The sequence below is a fragment of the Papio anubis genome, unplaced genomic scaffold (genome assembly GCF_008728515.1).
Source record: "Papio anubis isolate 15944 unplaced genomic scaffold, Panubis1.0 scaffold562, whole genome shotgun sequence".
Lineage (NCBI taxonomy): Eukaryota > Metazoa > Chordata > Mammalia > Primates > Cercopithecidae > Papio > Papio anubis.
In genome coordinates, this window is record NW_022165841.1 from 28490 (window position 1) to 49215 (window position 20726).

Sequence of the window (20726 nt, forward strand, 5' to 3'; positions counted from 1 at the left end):
CCTGGGCAATATAGTGCAATCCCATCTCTGCAAAAAGATTTAAAATTAGCCCAGCACACCTGAAGTCCCAGTTACTCGGGAGGATGAGGCAGGAGGATCTCTTGGGCCCAGGAATTCAAGGCTACAGTGAGCTGTGATTGCACCACTGTACTCCAGCCAGGGCAACAGAGTAAGACCTTGCCTCTACAGAAAGAACAAAGAAAAATGCAGGCTCCAACTTTGGAGTTACTGAATCAGGATCTCAGAATGCAGAGATCTGCCATTTCAAAAATTCCCTAAATTCTGGTATCCAGGCATGGGCCAGATGAACTCTAAGCCCCTTAAACCTTTGACATTCTGAGTCTATTAAATCAAAAGTAAAAAGCAGCTGAGTCCAAAAGCTGAGCAAACCAAATCCCATCTCCCTATGCCCCTTCCTGGTTCAGAAAGCCACTGCCTGGCTGAGAGTAAGCAGGGAGAGAATTCTCATTAACCCAAAGACCATCTTTGAAAACAGGGCTGGCTGGCTGGTCGCATGGGTGGCCCTGCCTGTAACCTGCTAGCCACTGGGAGATTTGAGGCAGGAGGGGTCGCTTGAGCCCAGGAGTTCCAGAAGACCAGTCTGGGCAACATGGCAAGATCCTGTCTCTATCTTTCCAAGTAAAAACAAATAAAAATCCTGGCTGGCAGCTCATGGTCCTTTCCATTCCCATGGTAGACTTAAGGACAAGCCCAGGCAAAGGTGGGGAAAAATGGGTGGGGACCCCAGGCTCACCCCCTTGTCCTTCATAGTTGAGTTGGTCACCGAGTCACAGGCGGAGGGTCCAAGGCTTTGGCATGAGCAATCACCATCCTGTCCACAGAGAGCGAAGGGAGCACAGGTCCGTCAGTCAGGAAGGGCTCGGTACACCCTCACCTCCTCCCCATCAGAACACAACACGGGGCCAGGCACGATGGCTCACACCTTTAATCTCAGCAGTTCGGAAGGCCAAGGCAGGTAGATCACTTGAGGTTGGGAGTTCAAGATCAGCCTGGCCAACACGGCAAAACCCTGTCTCTACTACAAATACAAAAATTAGTCAGGCATGGTGGCACATATCTGTTTAACACCAGCTACTTGGGAGGCTGAGGCACCAAGGTGCCCAGACCCAGGAGGTGAGGTTGCCGTGAAACCAGGATCACGCGGTCAGCGTGATCCATGAGCCCCCGCAGTCCCATAGAGCCCTGTCTCAAAACAAACAAAAGAAAACACACACACACACACACACACACACACAAAGCATAAAGCCACTGCTTTCTTCCCTAACTTGAGATGTATTTTACATAAGGGCACATGATCCTCTAGTCCTAGACTGAGCTCTCTCATCCTCTTTCTCCCCCCGCCTCCAAATCCTATCCCCCAGAGCCACCCTTCAGGCACACAGAGCTGAGGTCAGGCAGGCTGGACATACTGCCAAAAATGAGGTTGACTCTGAAACAGCTCTGCAGAACCCACAAGGTGGATGGGTGCAGATTCAGGAGGGATATTTATGAATGCATCAAGCAAACAGGGAGTGAGTGCAGACTCTCAGATGGGGAGTTTCAAATCCTTGTGACAGCCTGGCTGAACCTCTCCAGGCTGGGCGGCTCCCTCCAATTCCTGCCCCAGCAAACAGACATCTCCTCTGGCTACCTTCCAAAGAAGCCTGTCTGTCAGCTTTTCTTCCTGAAGCTGGTATACTTCACCTTAGCCATATGAGTCCTGTCCACAGTCTACAGGCACACCCTGTGCCCCAGAGCTCCTGAACCTTGTTCTTTTGACCAGGCTGGGGCGGAGCTTCTCAAACCTTCTGCTTCTGCAGACTTGAAAGCAAGCCAAAGCACTCCATGAAATCGGGGTGTAGTGTCTGCCTCAAGGAGCATTTCCAAAACCTCTACTGCCTCTGCTGCAAGTGAAAAATCTACCTCTGAATGCTGACTTAGAACTGCATGATTGTAAGGAATAAAGGGGGCCCGGGCACGGTGGCACACACCTGTAGTCCCAGCACTTTGGGAGGCTGAGGCAGGTGGATCACTTAAGGCCAGGAGTTCAAAGGCAGTCTGGCTAACATGGTGAAACCCGGCCTCTACTAAAAATACAAAAATTAGCGGGGCACAGTGCCTCATGCCTATAATCCTAGCACTTTGGGAGGCCAAGGCAGGTGGATAACCTGAGGTCAGGAGTCCAAGACCAGCCTTGCCAACATGGTGAAACACAGTCTCTACTAAAAAATGCTAAAGTTAGCTGGGCATGTTGGCATTAGTGTTGTGGTGCGATCTCGGCTCACTACAACCTCTGCCTCTTGGGTTCAAGCGATTCTCCTGCCTCAGCCTTCTGTGTAGCTGGGATTAGAAGCATGCATGAGCCACTGCACCTGGCCTGTCCACCCAGCAAAGAAGCAGAACCCTGTCTCAAAAAGAAAAGCTGCAGCACATACACACACTGGAAGCAGAAAACAAAACAGAATAGCATCTGTTTCTGTATGTTAGCTTGAAGGAAGTGGTGCCTGTAAAGTTTCATTTCAAAAACTTATTAAAATACAGTGTGTCCCACTTTGGGAGGCTGAAAAGGATTGCCTGAGCCCAGGAGGAGAGTGCAGCCTGAGCCTCCTGAACTCAGCAGTCTCCCACCTCAGCCTACAAGCCTTGGGGACTGGCCGCGTGCCACCACCATGCCCAGCTAATTTTGTATTTTGTGAGACAGGGTTTCACCATGTTGCCCAAGCTAGTCTGGAACCCCCTGAGGCTCAGCGATCCACCCCGCCACTGACCTCCCGAAGTATGGGATGCGAGGCGTGAGCCACCTGGAGGCGGCCAATTACTCTTCAGTCTGAGCATGAGCGCTGGAAGAAAAGCTCTCACTTGCATGTAAGGTTTTAGAGACAGAGTATCCCTCTGTCACACAGGCTGGAGTGCAACGGCGCAATCTCATCTGATTGTAACCTCAACCTCCCGTGCTTGATCTTTTATATAATCTCGGCTCAGTGTAATCTCAACCTGCCGGGCTCGATCACACACACACACACACACACACACGGTTAGACAAAGTCTCGGTCTATCGCCCAGGCTGAAGTGCAGTGGTGCGATCTCGGCACACTTCAACCTCCGCCTCCCGGGTTCACGCCATTCTCTGCCTCAGCCTCCCGAGCAGCTGGGACTACAGGCGCCCGCCACCTCGCCCGGCTAGTTTTTTTGTATTTTTTAGTAGAGACAGGGTTTCACCGCGTTAGCAAGGATGGTCTCGATCTCCTGACCTCGTGATCCGCCCGTCTCGGCCTCCCAAAGTGCTGGGATTACAGGCTTGAGCCACCGCGCCTGGCCCGCTTATATTTTTAAAAAGATGTTTTCTTCGTTTTCTAGCCCCTTTTACACCGCTACAAAGTTTCAAAGTCTTAATGCGATTACAACGGCCCCTGAGAGGTCGAGCTCGGCGGTGCAGCTCCCTAATGCAGGGCAACCTCAGAGGGGGCCTACCCTGCCCAGGATGAGCCGCGCCAGGTGGCGGGGGACGCTCCCGGGGGTCCTCGGGCCCTGGCTGGGGGGAGGTGTTGTGGGATGCACGTACCCGGGATCAGGTGAGGCGAGTGCAGGGCGGAGGCTGCAGCTGCCGCTGGCCATTGAGGAGCTTCTCCGCAACGGGCCCGCCAGGAGCCGGCCGGTTGGGGCGCAGCGCCTGCTCGTGACGCGTCTGGTCCTTGCTAGGCCGGGCCCTGCAGGCGGGGAAGTCCTAAAGCTCCTCCCGGTAGCTTATGGGCGGCGGCAGCCGGCCGAAGCTTGCAGACACAAAAAGGCCAGCTCAGCTGCCGGTTATATCCCCCCGGCGGCCTGTGGCCAGCCGTCCGCGCACGAGCGCTCCTGGAAGACCTGCAGCCCCGCCGCGAGTTCCGATGGGCTCCGCGTGAGTAGCGGGCCTCTGCGACGTCACAAGCGCGCGCCTTCGGTGACGTCACAAGGATGGGCCTTGGGGCGACGTCACAGGCGGGGTGTTCGGCGGCGTTACGGAGTTGGTAGTGTCAGTAGCTGAGCAGTTTTCTCCTGAGAGTGGAGCCTGCTAACCGCGACCTCCCCTCCAGGTCCTGTGTGTTGCTGGCTGGAGAAGGGTAGTTGACAAACTCAGACCCAGCGCAGTGTTTATGTCGGTCAAAAATACAGAACTATGTCCAGGCGCCACCCAGGCGGGAGGATCCCTTCAGGCCAGGAGCAGTCTAGCAACATGGCGCGACCCTGTCTCAGTAGTCCTACCTCAGTCCCCCAGCTACTTGAACCCCAATGTTCAAGGCTCCAATGAGCTATGGTCCCACCACAGCATTCCAGCCTGCGAGACTGAGGTAAACCCTGTCTAAAAAGTAAAAACCGGCGGGTAAAACACACAGGGAGGGACTGCCAAGTAAAACTGCCATCCCAGTACTTTGGGAGGCCGAGGCGGGAGGATGAATGGCTTGGGCTCAGGAGTCCTAGACCAGCCTGGGCAACATGAAGAACTCCCTGCCTCTCTGAAGAAAAGATGGCTGCACTGCCATGCTCACGGCCTAATTTTGTAATTTTTGTAGAGATAGGTCTCGCTTGTGTTGCTCCAGGCCAAGCTCTCGAGCTCCTGGGTTCAAGCGGTCTTCTTACCTTGGCCATCAGAGTCGTCAGGATTACAGGCGTGAGGGACTGTGCCCCTCCTGGGTTAGGCTGTTTAATAACAAGAAAGTGCTCGGCCAGGCTCGTGGCTCAAGCCTGTAATCCCAGCACTTTGGGAGGCCGAGGTGGGTGGATCACCTGAGGTCAAGAGTTTGAGACCAACCTGGCCATGGTGAAACTCAGTCTCTACAAAAAGTACAAAAATTAGCCGGGTGTGGTGGCACATGCCTGTAGTCCCAGCTACTCCTTGAACCCAGAAGGCAGAGGTTACAGTGAGCCGAGATTGCACCACTGCACCCCAGCCTAGGCAACACAGCGAGACTCCAAAGTATGACACCAGCCTGGGCAATGTAGTGAAACCCTGTCTCTACAAAACAAAAAACCCAGGTGTAACTGTGTCCACCTGTGGCCCAGGCTACTTAGGAGGCTGAGGCAGGAGGACCAGTTGAGGCCAGGAATGAAAGCATGTCTCTAGATAGTTAACTAGCTAGCTAGATATGTAGTTTTCGATTTTTTTTCCCCTAGATTTGAACATGTTTTTCTAAAGTAGCATTCAACACATCAGCATTTTACAGTCTTATTAGTTGTAAATATGATTGTTTTTCTGAAATACAGTATCCTTCACAAGCAGTTTTGTCTTTCAAAGCACATACATAGGTCCTCAAGTGAATTTCTCTGGATGTTGGCTTAATTTTGGTACCATTTTCCAGTTGATCAAATAGTCAGTCAATAATTTCAGGTTACTGTTGGCCTGAGAAGAAGAGACCAAAGGCAACAAGCAAATGTGCTGGTGTCCAATCACCTTCTAGAAACATTTTCACTTTCCTGTAAGGTTTCCCTTTGATGAAATCATCATAGAAGTAGTGTGGGTGTAGGAACTGACCCAGTGCTGCCGCGGGTAACTTCAGATTAGCCAAATTCTACATTTACCTTGTGAGAGGCACCCTGTAGGCTACAGGAGTTACAATACCTAAGTTCGATCTCGCACTGGGTCCAGGAGATACAACATGGTCCATCCAACAATACTTCTCTGAGCTCACAGCTGTTTCTAAGCTGTAAAATAAGAATACTATACCTGTCTAAAAAGACAGCTTATTGTATTTGAGTGGTCTTTTATTTTCATGGCCAGGCTTAACACCTAATTATTTTATTTCCCATACCTCACATTTGTGTTTTTGTTTTGCTTTTTCTTTTGTTTTGAATGGGGTCTGTTTTTGTTTTTTTTTTTTTGAGATGGAGTTTTGCTGTTGTCTCCCAGGCTGGAGTGCAGTGGCAAGATCTCCGCTCACTGCAACCTCCACCCTCCCAGGGTCAAGCTTTATTCTCCTGCCTCAGCCTTCCTGGAGAAGCTGGGATTACAGGTGCCCACCACCACACCCAGCTGGGCCTCTTTATATATATATATATTCTTAGTAGGATGGCATCATGAATGTCCAGGCTTGAAACTTCAAACTATTGGATAAGTGATCCATCGTTTGCCTGTGCGTTGATAGGTGAGCCACCACCTGGCTTGTTTTTAAACAGCGGGTTTCTTGGCCAGGTGCGTGGCTCACGCTGTGTAATCCCAGCACTTGGGAGCGCCAAGATGAAGGGATCACCTGAGGTCGGGAGTTGAAGAATGCCCACCAACGTGGAAACCCTGTTCTACTAAAACTACAAAATTAGCCGAGCATGGTGGTGCATGCCTGCTTATCCCAGCTACCGGAAGCTGACTGTTGAACCCAGGAAGTGGAGGTTGCAGTGAGCTGAGATCGCACCGTTGCACTACAGCCTGGGCAACAAGAGCAAAAGTCCCGTCTCAAAATAAAAAAAAAAAGATTTTTAAAAATGATATTTTCAGTATTTTATAGATATGTGAGCAGCAATCTTAATAGGACGTTAACTGACACTTTGCGGGACTAGACGATGACAGAGGCAGCTGATTTGATCCAGATGTCTAATTTATTTTTTTTCTTTCTTTCTTTCTTTTTTTTTTTTTGAGACAGTCTTGCTCTGTCACCCAGGCTGGAGTGCAGTGGCACGATTTTGGCTCACTGCTACCTCCACCTCCCAGGTTCAACCGATTTTTCTCCCTCAGGATCCCGAGTAGCTGGGATTACAGGCACATGCCACCAGGCCAGGCTAATTTTTGTATTTTTGATAGAGACAGCAGTTCACCATGTTGGCCAGTCTGGTCTCGAACTCCTGACCTCAGGTGATCTACCTGCCTCGGCCTCCCAAAGTGTTGGGATTACAGGCATGAGTCACTGTGCCTGGCCCAGATGTCTCTAATTTTAACAAGAGATGTATTGCAGGATCATAGCAGATTGAGTTGCTGGTGTATCCAGAAGTAAGCATGGAACTCAGGATAGCTGTCGTGAGTAGTGTGTGTGTGCTGTGCTTGAATATCTCACTGCTCATTTATACACAGGCTTTCTTGTGACCGAGTCAACAGTATCTGTTTCATAAATAATGTTGCTTGCTTTCTTGCTTGCTTTCTCTCTTTCTTTATTTTTTTTTTTTTGAGACAGGGTTTTACTCTGTTACCCAGGCTGAAGCGTAGTGGTGCGATCACAGCTCACCGCAACTTCAGCCTCCCAGGTTCAAGCAATTCTCCTGCCTCAGCCTCCCAAGTAGCTAGGATTACATGTGCCACCACTCTTGGCTAATTTTTGTTCTCTTTTTTTTTTTTGAGACGGAGTTTCACTCTTGTTGCCCAGGCTGGAGTGCAATGGTGCGATCTTGGCTCACCGCAACCTTTGCCTTTCGGGTTCAAGCGATTCTCCTACCTCAGCCTCCCAAGTATCTGGGTTTACAGGCATCGTCACCATGCCCAGCTAATGTATTTTTAGTAGAGACAAAAGTTTCTCTGTGTGGTGTTCGGAGGAGGGTCTCATTTCCGACCTCAGGTGATGTACCATGGCCTCTCTCAGTGCGGCATCACGGGTGTGGTACACGCACCTGGCCTAATTTTTGTGTATTTTGGTAGAGATGGGGTTTCACCATGTTGGCAAGGCTGGTCTCGAATTCCTGACCTCAAGTAATCAGCCTGCCTCGGCCTCCCAAAGTGTTGGAATTATAGGCGTGAACCACCATGCCTGGCCAGCCCTATTTCTTTAAGCCTCCACATTTTGCACTTGTTAAAAGTGTTTGAACATACAATTACCCAGCTTCCCTTGTTTATGTGTGCTTGAATTTTGTACAATCTTAAATATTTTTTTCCAATCTAAGCTTTATTTTACCCCGTTTCTTCTATATTTGTGTAACTTTAGGTGGCTCTCTTCATTGAAAGTTTTTTCTCAAAAGCCTTAAAATAGATTATTGTTCTTGGCAGCAAGTTGAAAGCTATTTGAGGAGAAGGGGAGACTTATGATGATTCAAATGAAGCAAACTAAAAAGTAATGAAGCAAGACAGAAGAAAAAGCAGTATTCACTTGCGCACATCCCAAAAGAATAACATTTCAAATATAACTAGAAAAAAGTATGCTGAAGTTCGCAATACAGAAATAATTATTAATACTCAAAATAGCTTTAAAGCCCTGCTCAGATTTTGAATGTTGGGAATTGACCCGGAGGTGGCTGTAACCTAAGATGGTTCCTTCAGTAATGAGCATATGTTCTTTTTCAAGATGATGATGATTCTCCACCTTCTAAGAGACCAAAGACCATTGAGACACCACAGCCACCAGTCCCGTAACCTGCCAATGCTGGGCAACAGAAAGTGAGGGAGTTCAACTCTGGTAAGTTCTCAGTGAAATCCACTACCTTTTCCTTCATCTTCTGGACTCTCAGTGTGACTGATGAAAGTTACAACATTCTCTGCAGGGGGAAATGTTTTAGCATGTATTACTACATTTTAATCACATCTTTGTAAAGCCAGGAGCATTTTGAAAGTCACATTACAGACATTGTTTAAACATAGTTTGTATTTGCCAAAACATAGGACACTGTGTCATCTCGTATTAATTAGTTAGTTGGCTCAAAATTAGTGCTAATGACTTAGTAATTCAATGATTTCTCTTAGCTTTAAAACCCTTTTTATTTCAGAACTATTTCACCTCTTGGTTTTCATTTTTGCTATGTGTCACTGCCTGCCAGCTGCTAATTTATTAACTCCCAGTGAATCATGTGTCCTGTGAAGGGACTGAATGAGATGTTAGTGGCAAATTATGTTGATGATTTGTATTTTGAATAGTTTGAATAAATAGAACATTAAGCTTGTATACATTTTGAAAATAGTATTTTAATATTCTACTGTCATAGTCACAATGATTGGATATATATTGAATTTATATGTACTTTAGGATATATTTTGGGCCACATGCTCATATTGGGACACTGCCATGGACCTCTAGTTTGTGAGGGCATCCTGTTTGGTGCTGCATTGACCCAGGCTCTGTGGGGGTGAGTTAAGCAAGAAGTTAGGGTGAGGAGGCGGGGGTTTTGCTTGGGAGGTGGTTGAGGCTGCAGGGGCCTCCAGAGAACTCCCAGACACCACTGAGTCTGGCTGTGCCTGTTTGGGCATCTGATGAAACTTCTGGCAGGATGGGCTTCTGAGAGGTGGTGATCCCAAGATAAGACCATGGGGCACCTAGAATCATGCTGTTTGTTGGCTTTGAGATCCAGACTGCATTGCCTTGGTGGCTGGCCAGACTCTCCGTGGCTCCAGGGACCTGCAGAACTGGTCCTGTCTGAGCCAGGTTCCATCCAGGCACTTTGCAGGGTCATCCAGAGCGCTGCCCAAGTTGCTCACTATTCAGTGCCTCAAGCAGACCCTTGTCTTCTAGGCCCTCTGAAATCCAGTGGAGGCGAAACTCATCTGCCTCTGTCCTCTAGAAACACCTCATGCGGTGCATCTGGACCGCGGGCCATGCTCCTGGGCTTCGAGTTGGAAAGCTGCCAGGCTCGGGTGGAGTACCTCAGAGCAGCTGCCCACTCTGGACAGTGACAAAAAGAACCCACTGTAGCTAGAAGCGTGCTGTGTTCCTAATCCCAGCTACTCAAGAGGCTGAGGCAGGAGAATTTGTGCCAAACTGGGGAGCCCAGAGGGGCCGAGAGTGAGCCGAGATTGTGCCACTGCACTCAGTCTGGGAGACAGAGTGAAACTGTGCCTCAAACAAAACAAAAACAAAACAAAAACACCGGTATAGCTTTGGCGAGAGCCTGGCCCGGCCGGTGGTGCCTTCCTTGGGTTTCTCCTGGGTGGTCCTCTGCCACGCGAGGAGGTGCTTCCTTTTGCCTGTCCATGGCCCACAGCAATGGAATGTCTGCTTCGAGGGTTGGGTGGGGACTGCTGGCAGAGACTGGAAACCCAGCCTTCTTCGGAGGTGGGTTTTGGTTTGTTTTGTTTTTGTTTTCCAAGATGGAGCCTTGATCTGTCACTTAGGCGGGAGTGCAGTGGTGCAATCTCCAGTTCATTGCAGCCTCCACCCCCACCCTGGAGTGCAAACAATTCTCATGTCTCAGCCTCCTGGGTAGCTGGGATTACAGGTGTAATGCCACTGTGCCCGGCTAATTTTTGTATTTTTTTGTAGAGGCGTGCAGGTGGCCCAGGCTGGTCTGAACTCCCCAACCTCAAGTGATCTACCCTCCTCAGCCTCAGAAGTGTTGGGATTACAGACGCATGAACCCACTGGCCCAGCCTGTGCCCTTCAGGTGGAGTTTGAGGCTTCACTACAATACTAGTTTCCCGTGGCTGCTGCAACAAATTACCACACAGTGAGCAAAACAACACGAATGTATTCCCGCCCACAGTTCTGAAGACAGAATTCCTAGAGACAGAGTGAGATGGGGTGGAACAGGGGTTGTGCATGCTGGGGGCTGCAGGAAATCCTCTGGGCACAGAGGCGCCTGGGCAGCATACTCCACTGGGCATTTGGGGTTTGTGCTTTTAGATGCTTCCACCACCTCTCTCCGGCTAGCCTGCCAGCTAACATCAGGGATCTAAGGAGGGTGGAATTTTGGCTTGCAGGCTGAAAAATGGCCAAAGACCCTTAACTTCATTATATCTGCAAAGCCCCTTTTGCCATACAAGGTCATGTTCACCAGTTTCCGGGATTAGGATATGGGCATCTTGGGGGCATCAGCCTGCTACAGCTAGGCTGCAAAACTGTTACACCTTCCTGGTGTTTCAAAGATTGAGAGAAAAAGGGTTGGCATTTTTTGCGTAGGGGTCCCTCTTAAACTTGTACCTTTAAGGTCTGGGGTCCCTTTTAACCTTGTTTTTGTTTTTGTTTTTTCTTTTTTGAGGTGGAGTGTTGCTCTGTCGTCCAGGCTGGCAGTGGCATGGTCTTGGCTCACTGCAACGTCTGCTTCCTGGGTTCAAGTGATTCTCCTGCCTCAGCCTCCTGAGTAGATGGGACTATAGGCACCCACCAACATGCCTGGCTGTTTTGTATTTTTGGTAGAGATGGGTGGGGGTGGGGAGGGGGGTTTTGGCTATGTTACCCTGAGCTCAAAGAGATCAGCCTACCTCTGCTGCTGAAGTGCTAGGATTACAGGCCTGCACCACCACCCGGCTGCTGTAAGGGACTTTTATTTCCCACACAGCTGAGACAAGTTTAGGAAGTTTGCCTAAAAAGACCCTGGAGACCTTGCCTCCTCTTTGTGGCCTCTCTATTGCCGTGTTTTGTTGATTAGACTTTCTGCCTTCTTGGCAAGCTCTAATAATCTCTCATTAAACCAATTCTAAGAACCACCAAAAAAGGGAAAAATTTTTTTCAAAGCAGTAAAATGATGTGGACTGTTAGAATGTAAAATATATGAAATAAGTTCTTACATGTTAGTGCTGCTCTGACATAGGGACATATTATTGAGAATCAGTTTTTGCTCAGTTTTCAGAGAAATGGAATGTCATTGTGCTGATCCTACATGGCAAGTTGAAGAAATTGTCTGAGAAAGAAAATATGGTATGTCTAAACTGGAAAAGTCCTGTAATCCTGTGTTCATGAGCATTTACGCAGTGGAGTTACTCTTCATCATGGGGGTACGTGGACAGGCCCAGGGCTGCCGGTGAGTCATGCCTCCTTACACGTTTCTCCTTGTCAGGTGCTTTGTAGTGTCTAAATATTGGAAACATTCTCTGTTTCTAAAATTGCTACAAAGCTAAGGAAAAGTTGTGTTTCTTTAATTATTAGCATTTCTTTTAAACTTTCAGCATGGAGATTGGGAATTTATTTACATATGTATTGCAAAGCCCTTCATCTTAGGGATTTCATTGAATTATTATTATTATTATTTTTTGGGACAGAGCCTCACTGTGTCGCCCAGGCTGGAGTACAGTGGTGTGATCTCTGCTCACTGCAACCTCTGCCTCCCGGGTTCAAGCAGTTCTCTGCCTCAGCCTCCTGAGCAGCTGGGATTACAGGCGCCAGCCACCATGCCTGGCTGATTTTTGTATTTTTAATAGAGATGGTATCATGATCTTGGCCAGGCTGGTGTTGAACTCCTGACCTACTGATCCACCTGCCTCAGCCTCCCAAAGTGCTGGGATTACAGGTGTGAGCCACCATGCCTGGCCAAATGTTATTTTTTTAAATGAATTGTTTCTCTTAGTCTGCTTCATTAAGTTTGGTATTCATCCAGGTGTGGTGGCTCACGCCTGTAATCCCAGCACTTTGGGAGGTCGAGACAGGCAGATACTTGAGGTCGGGAGTTCAAGACCAGCCTGACCAACATGGAGAAACCCCGTCTCTACTAAAAATACAAAATTATATGGGCGTGGTGGCACATGTCTGTAATCCCAGCTACTCGGGAGGCTGAGGCAGGAGGATCGCTTTAACCCGTGAGGCAGAGGTTGTGGTGAGCCGAGATTGCCCCATTGCACTCTAGCTTGGGCAAAAGGAGCAAAACTCCATCTCAAAATAAATAAATAAATAAAAAATAATTCAGTACTCACCAAGATGCCCCTATTGTCTCTACTTTTATCTTGATGCATCACTGAGTTGACATTAGATTTCAAATTCGTCATTGCACTTATACTATTCTATCCTGAAGCCACCTTTATATAATGATGAAAGAAATTAGCAATTTGTTATTATCCTCTGTCTGTTGGTATATATCAAGTGCTTACCTAAAAAGAGCAATAACCAAAGTGCTTACCTAAAAAGAGCAATAACCAGTGGAAAACATCATGTGTTTTACTGTTTTTATTTGGATGACTACTTGTAACCTACTAGCAAACTATAAAATTGTATGAGATGCAGAATTTTGACTGAATTGCCTTAAGTGAACGTTTAATCATGATAAATCATATTGATGGTATTTATGTTAATATACTTAAGTGAACATTTTTTTCTTCATCATGAATAATATAACCTACTCCTCAATGAAAATCTAGAATTAAATTTGCTAGTGAATTCAGTAACATTTCCATAATATTTTTAGTTATGTGCTTAAGGTTCTCTTAGTGTTTCTCCCACTTTTTAATAGCTTATGCCTTTTTTGCCTTTGGTTTTTTTTGGTTCATTTTAAAGTAAAAATCTCACAACATATGATACCTGGAAGCAGTGTAACGGTCTCACCTGGTGGTAAGACCGTAGGCTCTGGGGACACAGGCTGGCCATGTCTCTTCTCCTGTCTGAGCTTTAGCGTCCTCTTTTGTGGTCATGAGACTGAAGATCTATCCTGAAGATTTGATAAGACACTAAAGTGCTTCATATAATACCAGGCATATACATGCACAGTAAATGCTTCCTCCTTACATTTTTATTGATTGATTGATTGAGACAGAATCTTGCTGTTTCACCCAGGCTGGAATGCAGTGGTGTGATCGTGGTTTCTGCAACATCTGCCTCCTGGGTTCAGGCAATTCTCGTCTCAGCCTCCTGAGTAGCTGGGCTTACAGGTGCCTGCCACCATGCTGGTTAATGTTTGTATTTTTAGTAGAGACAGGATTTCACCTTGTTGGGCAGGCTGGCCTCGAACTCCTGACCTCGTGATCTGCCTGCCTCAGCCTTCCAAAGTGCTGAGATTAAAGGCATCAGCCGCCGTGTCCAGCCAGTCTTTTCTTATCACAACCACCCTTGGTGATGAAATGTTAAATAAGTACTAGTGGATATTATTTTGCTTAATGTTGCCTAGTGAATATTAAGTATTCTTACCTTTCAGAAATGAACTTACGAATTCAACAGGTGAAGATTTACAGTTTGATTAAACAGCTTCAGGAGGTAGGTCTTCAATCTTAAGTCAGATTAGAAGATTATGTGAAATAATTATTTAAGGTTTAACATTGAATTCTTTTAATGGTACCCTCCACATGAAATAATATGCCTCTAAGTATTAATTATGTGCCAGGACAAGAGAATTCACGTGTTGTCAAAATTCTCATACTCTCTAGAACAGTGAACTCATTTTCTTTTTATTAACCCATTAGAAATACATGTAAAACATGCATTTCACCAGTTGGAACGAACTGGAAGAACAGTATTTGTCCTACTTTTGAGATGCAAGATTTATCTGGTGTAATGCATTGAGCAGATTATTATTGAAGTCTACACGGTCAACTGAACAAGCATTTGTCATATGTCCATGATACGTAGGAGAGAAGGTTTTCTTTTTTTTTTTTTTTTGAGGCGGAGTCACCGTAGCTGTAATCACCCAGGCTGGAGTGCAGTGCCAAGCTATCTCGGCTCACTGCAAGCTCCGCCTCCCCAGGTTCACGCCATTCTCCTGCCTCAACCTCCCAGTAGCTGGGACTACAGAAACCGCCACCACGCCCGGCTAGTTTTTTTTTTTGTATTTTTAGTAGAGAGCGGGGGTTTCACCATGTTAGCCAGGATGGTCGATCTCACGACCTGTTGATCCACCGCCTCGGCCTCCCAAAGTGCTGGGATTACAGGCTTGAGCCACCGAGCCCGGCCAGGAAAGTAAATACAATGAGTAGGACTTAGCTCCAGTTTTCTGTTACTGTTTTTTGTTTGTCTGTTTTGTTTTGTTTTGAGATAGAGTTTAGCTCTTGTTGCCTGGGCTGGAGTGCAATTCCGTGATCTTGGCTCACTGCAGCCTCCGCCTCAAGCGAGTCTCCTTCTTCAGCCTCCTGAGTAGCTGGGATTACAGGCGCCCTCCCCAATGTCTGGCTACTTTTTGTATTTTTACTAGAGATGGGGTTTCTTTTTTTTTTTTTTTCTTTTTGAGATGGAGTCTCGCTCTGTAGCCCGGGCTGGAGTGCAGTGGCCGGGTCTCAGCTCACTGCAAGCTCCGCCTCCCAGGTTGCAGCCATTCTCACCTCAGCCTCCCGTGGCTGGGGACTACAGGCACCGCCACCTCGCCCGGCTAGTTTGCACAGCTATTTTTTTTAGTAGAGCCGGGGTTTCCGCGGTGTTAGCCAGGATGGTCTCGATCTCCTGACCTCGTGATCGCCCGTCTCGGCCTCCCAAAGTGCTGGGATTACGGAAAAACTGACCACAGCGCCCGGCCTAGAATGGGGTTTCACTGTTGGCCAGGCTCCTCTTGAACTCCTGACCTCAGGTGATTCACCCGCCTTGGCCTCTCAAACTGCTGGGATTACGGGTGTGAGTCACGACAACCGGCTTTAATGGGATATTTCACTACAGACTTTGATAAACAGAATATTAGCATTTTTGCTGTTGTTTTTATTTCAGTCATTATTTAAGGTTTAACATTGAATTCTTTTTTTTTTTTTTTTTTTTTTTGAAGTGAGTCTAGCTCTGTTGCCCAGGCTGGAGTGCTGTGGCCAGATCTCAGCTCACTGCAAGCTCCGCCTCCCGGGTTCCGCCATTCTCCTGTCTCAGCCTCCCGAGTAGCTGGGACTACAGGCATCCCGCCACCTCGCCAGCTAGTTTTGTATTTTTAGTAGAGGCAGGTTTCACCGTGTTAGCCAGGGTGGTCTCTGGGCCTGACCTCGTGATCCACCGTCTCGGCCCTCCCAAGTGCTGGGATTACAGGCTTGAGCCACCGAGCCCGGCAACATTGAATTCTTTTAATGGTACCCTCCACATGAAATAATATGCCTCTAAGTATTAATTATGTGCGAGACAAGAAATTCATGTTGTCAAAATTCTCATACTCTCTAGAACAATGAACTCATTTTCTTTTTATTAACCCATTACGAATACATGTAAATATTGCATTTACGGGTAGACAGAACTGGAAGAACAGTATTTGTCCTACTTTTGAGATGCAAGATTTATCTGGCATAATGCATTGAACAGAGTATAATTGTTCAATGTTTTGAACAATAATATTTTTATTTTATTGCTATTTTTGTTTAGACTCAATTATATTAACAGAAGTAAAGATAAAAGTATAAAAGTTAAAGACCAATACAGATTTAATAGTTATTCTATTCTACATATTGTGTTTAAATGATATCCCTTTTTCTTTTTGTCCTTATAACTCAAGCTGTAAAAGCCAAAGGTCCAGTGATGATCCCATACCCTTTTTTCCAGTGTCATGTTGAAGATCTTTATGTAGAAGGCCGTTCCAAAGGAACTTTTTTTTTTGTGGTGGGGGATGGGGTTTCATTCTTCTTGCTGAGGCTGGAGTGCAATGGCGTGATCTTGGCTCACTGCAACCTCTGCCTCTTGGGTTCGTGTGATTCTCCTACCTCAGCCTCCCGAGTAGGTGGGATCACAGGTGCCCACCATCATGCCAGCCTGATTTTTGTATTTTTAGTAGAGGCGGGGTTTCAGCATGTTGGCCAGGCTGGTCTTGAACTCCTGACCTCAGATGATCCTCCTGCCTCAGCCTCCCAAAGTGCTGGGATTACAGATGTGAACCACTATGCCCTGCCAGGAATTTTTTTTAAGAAGGCTGTCTACTAATGGAATTCCTGGCCTGGAGAGGATATTGCTGTCAAAGGAATGGATTCATTTTTTTATTAAAAGGTAAGACTCTTGGATTCTTAGTGGACTCTCCTCTCTGTTCTGAGTAATAAATTTTTTTAATTGTTGACAAATATTTATTCACCACCAGGGTTATATTTAATTAAGTCTGAGTTATTTTATGGTTTTGTTTTGTTTTTTTTGAGATGGAGTTTTGCTGTCCTTGCCCAGGCTGAAATGCAATGGTGCGATCTCGATTCCATGCAATGTCTGCTTCCTGGGTTCAAGCGATTCTCCTGCCTCAGCCTGCGAGGAGCTGGGATTACAGGCATGTGCCACTATGCCTGTCTAATTTTGTATTTTTAGTAGAGTTGGGGTTTGTCTATGTTTGTCAGACTGGTCTCGAACTCCCGACCTCGAGTGATCTGCCTGCCTCAGCCTCCCAAAGTGCTGGGATTACAGGCGTGAGCCACTGCACGGGCCTATTTTAGGTATTTTTATCTTCCACTTTTTAATTTATCTGGGTCCAACATTGAGTAAGTCATGCCAGTGTTAGCTTTTAAAACGTGAAGACTGCCCTCACCTGACTGGCACGCAATTGACATTTTCTTTCACAGTTTTCTGCTACTTTTGCTAAAGAAAATAGTATCCATGTCTTGTTTTTAAGCCTGAGATTTTAAAGCCTATGTGGGAATAAATGATTTTTATAGATGTGTAGAGGAAGATAGTCTTGAATGCAATGTGATATTAAAGGATCCCATTTAAGATTATTGTAATATGTTTCAAAGACCTGTGGGTTGCAAAGTTACCAGTTTACTTGTGAGGACACATCCTCCACGAAGTACCTGATGAGACCATTTGCAATTATTATTTTGTTTGGTTACTGTATAGAAACCTCAAAAGAAGATTTAGTTGTGCTCCAGCATCCCAATTGTCTTGTCTTTTCTTAATTAATTAATTAATTAATGATTTTTTTCCCTCCTGAGATAGAGACTTGATCTTTCACTTAGGCTTAGAGTACAGTGGCATGATGTTGGCTCCCTGCAATCTCTGCCTCCTGGGTTCAGGCAATTCTCCTGCCTCAGCCTCCTGAGTATCTAGGATTACAGGCATCTGCCACCACACTTGGCTAATTTTTGTATTTTTAGTAGAGACGGGGTTTTACCATGTTGGTCAGACTGGTCTTGAACTCCTGACCTCAAGATCTGCCTACCTCGGCCTCCCAAAGTGCTGGGATTACAGGCGTGAGCCACTGTGCCCAGTCTGTCTTTTCTTTTCACACCCACCCTTGGTGATGAAATGTTAAATATGTACTGGTGGATATTACTTTGCTGAATATTGCCTAGTGAATATTAAGTATTTATTCTTACCTTTCAGAGATGAACTTATGAATTCAACAGGTGAAGATTTACAACTTGATAAATCAGCTTCGTGAGGTAGGTCTTCAGTCTTAAGTCAGGTTAGAAGATTATGTGAAGTAATGTTTAACATTAATTTCTTTTAATGGTAGCTTTCACATGAACTAATATGCCTCTAAGTATTAATTATGTGCCAGGACAGGAGAATTCATGTTTTCAAAATTCTCATACTCTCTAGAACAAACTCATTTTCTTTTTATTAACCCATTTTTAAATACGTGTAAATACTACATTTTGGGTAGACAAAACTGAAAGAACAGTATTTGTCCTACTTTTGAGATGCAAGATTAATGTGGCATAATGCATCGAACAGGTTATTATTGAAGTCTACACCAGTCAACTGAACAAGCATTCATCAAATGTCCATGATACTCAGGACATAAGAAGTTTTTTTTTACTAGTATGGAGCCGTGCATATTATCTTTTAATTAGATGATTTAGTTAGATATGTTTTTAAAGAAATAGAAATATAATTGATTTTCTTGTTTTGGCTCTGGAGTGGAGTGGGGATGAAACAGAATGGAATCACACTGTTTGCAATTACTAAAATGGAAGGATTGCAGCAAGATCATATCCCTAGTCTCCCCATAGCAAATGTCACGTGCTAGCTTTTTTTTTTTTTAAGATGGAGTTTTGTTCTGTCGCCCATGCTGGAGTGCAGTGGTGTGATCTCAGCTCATGGCAAGCTCACCTCCTGGGTTCAAGCAATTCTCCCTGCCTTAGCCTCCTGAGTAGCTGGGATTATAGACCCCTGCCACCACGCCTGCCTAATTTTTGTATTTGTAGTAGAGTTGGGGTTTCACCATGTTGACCAGGCTGGCCTCGAACTCCTGACCTCAGGAGATTCACCCGCCTCAGCCTCCCAAAGTTCTGGGATTATGGGTGTGAGTCACTGCACTTGGATTTAATGGGATATTTCACTGCAGACTTTGATAAACAGAATATTAGCATTTATGGTGTTCTTTTTATTTTACTCATACTATTTTTCTTTGGACTCAATTACAATAACAGAATTAAAGATCAAAGTATAAAAGTTAAAGACCAATACAGATTCAATAATTATTCTTTTCTACATATTGTGTTTAAATGACATCCTTTTTTCTTTTTGTTCTTATAGCTCCAACTGTAAAAGCCAAAGGTCCGGGGATGATCCCATACCGTTTTTTCCAGTCTCATGTTGAAGATTTTTATGTGGAAGTTCTTCAGTCTTGTCGCCCAGGCTGGAGTGCAATGACGTGACCTTGGCTCACTGCAACCTCTGCCTCCTGGGTTCAAGCAATTCTTCTGCCTTAGCCTCCCGAGTTGCTGGAATTACAGGTGCCCAGCACCACGCCAGGCTAATTTTTGTATTTTTAGTGGAGATGGGGTTTCGCCATGTTGGCCAGGCCGGTCTTGAACTCCTGACCTCAGGTGATCTTCCTGCCTCAGCCTCCCAAAGTGCTGGGATTAGAGGCGTGAACCCATGCCCGGCCAGAAATGTTTTTTTTAAGAAGGCTGTCTACTAGTGGAGTTCCTGGCCTGAGAGGATATTACTTTCCAAGGAAAGGATTTCTTTCATTATTTAACGGTAAGATTCCTGGATTCTTACTGGACTCTTAATCTCTGTTCTGAGTAATCCATCTTTTTTATTGTTGACCAGTAGTCATTCACCACTAGGGTTGTATTTAATGAAATCTGAGTTATTTTATGGCTTTTTTTTTTCTTTTGAGACCGAGTTTTGCTCTCATTGCCCTGGCTTGAGGGCAATGATGTGATCTCAGGTCATCACATTCTCTGCGTTCCAGGTTCAAGCTGTTCTCCTGCTCGGCCTCCCGAGTAGCTGGGTTTACAGGCATGCGCCACCATGCCCAGCTAATTTTTTGTATTTTTAGTAGAGATGGTGTTTCACCAGGTTGACCAGGCTGGTCTCGAACTCCTGACCTGGGGTGATCCACCCGCCTCGGCCTCCCAAAGTGCTAGGATTACAGCACTTTAATCCTATCACCGTGCCCGGCCTGGGCCTGCTTCTTTCATTCTCTTTTTCTTTTTTTTTTCATTAGCAGGTTAAAATTGGTGACTTACTCAGACACAAGCAAAAGAATATTAGCCCAGCTTTGGAAATAGGTGTGAGCCCATGTATGATTTTCCTAGTTTCTCCTTCCCCTTCGCTTTTTGCTCTCTTGTTAGTATGTTAATTGTTTTCTCTCTCTCAATCTTTTTTCCCCATTTCTTTGGCAGACATTTTTACTTGTCTTGGAAGAGTAGGTGAAGAGCTCTTTTTAGGACTCTTTGAAAGGGTACAGTATGGATGACAGTCTTGGCTAATGGTAACCAGATCCAGGGAGCCGGGGTCAGTGTGAGCTGGAATCAGTTCAAATTAGCAAAACACTGGTACTCAGTGGCAGGAATACAAGTGACCGCAAATTATTCAACACATCTGGAAAGGGATACTGACATCATCCTCAGAATCTGTGGGGAATACACATAGCCCGTAAGACACATTCCTGTTTGACCCTATAAAGATTTTTTGAAGAATAATACCCTTAGCAATTTTCTAGCCAGCTTGCCTGCTTATTTATCTTTGAGGACAACATGCCTCGTGGAGCTCCACAGTCCCCAGAGGATTCTACATTTGAAAGTGCTGAAGCTGAGAAACTCGGTCTTGGTGGACCCCAAGAGGTCTGCTTTTCCTCTACTCATTGTTCCTTTTTTTTCCCAGCAACTGGCATTGCTGTTTAAATGGGTTGTTCTTTGCCGTTTAATTTGTTTGGTAGTGGTGTGTAGGATTTGGGTTTTCTGAATACTTTCCCAGCTGGTGACTTGAGTGGTGGTTAGGGAGGAGCTGTTTTAGGGCTGTTCTGGAGCTGTTGAGTCAGGTGTATGGATACTCACAGCTTGTCTGTTGAGGAGAATGCTGTTCTCATTGTGCTGCCTTTGGTGGCGC

At 46.0% G+C, this 20726-nt stretch overlaps 2 long non-coding RNA genes across 2 annotated transcripts; both read left to right on the plus strand.

Annotated features, from left to right (window-relative positions):
• The first annotated feature begins 4015 nt into the window (after positions 1-4015).
• On the plus strand, positions 4016-8812 carry LOC116273333. The gene is made up of 2 exons (XR_004181705.1): positions 4016-4325; positions 8232-8812. It is a non-coding gene; the product is annotated as an uncharacterized LOC116273333 (long non-coding RNA).
• Positions 8813-11481: 2669 nt separating this feature from the next.
• On the plus strand, positions 11482-19007 carry LOC108584292. Its single transcript, XR_004181706.1, has 5 exons — positions 11482-11613; positions 13711-13769; positions 16357-16448; positions 17763-17821; positions 18921-19007. It is a non-coding gene; the product is annotated as an uncharacterized LOC108584292 (long non-coding RNA).
• The last annotated feature ends 1719 nt before the right edge of the window (positions 19008-20726 follow it).